Source organism: Durio zibethinus, chromosome 5 (genome assembly GCF_047325235.1).
Source record: "Durio zibethinus cultivar Kanyao isolate XHJ-2024 chromosome 5, ASM4732523v1, whole genome shotgun sequence".
NCBI classification, from domain to species: Eukaryota; Viridiplantae; Streptophyta; class Magnoliopsida; order Malvales; family Malvaceae; genus Durio; species Durio zibethinus.
Window position 1 is genome coordinate 10,535,070 of NC_143166.1, and position 1,937 is coordinate 10,537,006.

General features: G+C 30.1%; 1 non-coding gene across 1 annotated transcript; it reads left to right on the forward strand.

The window, feature by feature from the left end:
• The first annotated feature begins 333 nt into the window (after nucleotides 1–333).
• Nucleotides 334–439, forward strand: LOC149518751 (small nucleolar RNA R71). The gene has a single exon (XR_016342514.1). It is a non-coding gene; the product is annotated as a small nucleolar RNA R71 (small nucleolar RNA).
• The last annotated feature ends 1,498 nt before the right edge of the window (nucleotides 440–1,937 follow it).

A 1,937-nucleotide genomic window follows, 5' to 3' on the forward strand; every position in this document is an offset into this window, starting at 1 on the left:
GTACGGTCTATGCACTTACAAAGTTTACCCAATCATGTATAGCATAGACAACGGCAGTTTGGGATAGGGTACCTAAGGCTTCAATTTTTTTATTCAAACTAGCTAACTATGAAGTAATAGAATATAAGTATCAAGTTCATACACCTTAGCAGTTTTCTTATTACCTTACACTTTATACCCATTGGTAATTGTTGGCCATCATCTCTTCAATCAACTCATGTGCCTTATCAACAATTTTACTCATAATGACTCCTCCAGTATCATAATTAAGTGTAGTTCTCATTAATGGCATTAGTCCCTTGTAAAAAAATCTAAATTTGCAACCATTGTGGGAAACCATGGTATGGACACCTGCACAATAACTTTTTATATCTCTCTCCCACATCATATAAGTTCTCACCATCAAACTGTATAAATGTAGTGATTTTGCTCCTTGTCTTAGCGTCTTAGTAGGTGAAAAAAATTTTAGCGAGGAACTTTTGTACTAAGTCTTCCCACATTGTGATCAATCCAAATGGTAAAGAAGATAACTAACTCTTTGTCTTGTTCCTAAGAGAAAAGGGAAAAAGTTTTAGTCGAATTGCATAATTTGAAACACTATTGCATTTAAATGTATCGCATAATTCAAGAAAATTAAAAGGATAAAAATTTGGATCATTCTTTAGCAACCCTCCAAACTGTAAGAAGTTTGGATCATTTGAATCATTAGAAGCTTAATCTCAAAATTATTTGCTTGGATAGCCAACCTTCTTATTGATGGTTGAAATCTATCAGCATTAAAAACTACATAGTCTCTCAACATTTTTTACCCTTCATTGTTCGCATTCACCATTTGGATTGGAGTTGGTGGTGTTGTTTATTCTCTTCTCAAATGCCTAAAGGTCTTTTCAATTTCTTTATTGAGTAGAATTGGTCAACACTTCTAGATCTATGCATACAAACAAAGAACATATCTAAACAGTTTAAAACAAATAAAGAAAAATGTTTAGATTACAAGGGAGTAGAAAATCCTTATTGATATTGATTCTGAACATCGATATAATCCCTGGTAATGACGTCAAAAACTTGATTATTACTTTTTGTAATGTTTATAAGTGTACAGATCATAATCAAGTAATAAAGTGAATAAGTAGAGTATCGTTCCCATGAAGATTATAAAATTAAGTTGTTAGGTGACAATCAAGTAGCAAAAGTGATAATCTACTTTCTTATATCTAAACTAATGGAAATATTGGTTTGAAAGTAATTCAAAATAATGAAAGAAAGATTGTGTAGGCTTAGACTACTTATCCAACTATTACTTGGAAAGTATTAGATTGTGGCCAAATAGATCTATGACTAAAATAATCGAAAGGTTTGAAAGAAAAAGAAAGATTAATAAAGGCAAAAAGTTATAGAAGCATAAAAGCAAGAATGGAAACATGATTGTATTAAACCAAAACTTAGAATGAAAGAAAGTAATATGATCAAAAATGTAAGAATAATAAAACAACTTGAACAAAAAAACTTGTAGAGAAAGCTTTAAAAAAATTAGATCTTGAATGAAAGAATAATTATATTAAGAAAAGAAATAATTTAGAAAATAGTTTAGTTATGGCTAATCTATCACCTTAGCCAAACTATAAAAGAAAACTTAAAGAAATTAAAAACTAAAAAAAACCAAAAAAGAAAGAGAATAGATGTGTAGAATGGGATATTAAATACAAAAGAGAACCTCCCTATTTATAATAATGGGTTAAACTATGAGGGATTTAAATTACAAGAGTTCTTTTCCTATCCAAATTCTAAGAGATAAAAGTTATCTTAATCTTCAAGTGCTTGGCCAAACATGGAGTCTTGGATCATGAAGAGTGTTGGCCAAATAGGTCATCTTGATATTCAATCTTATCCATCCAATTATCTTGCATGATTGATCTTGCATTCATCAAGAATGGTTC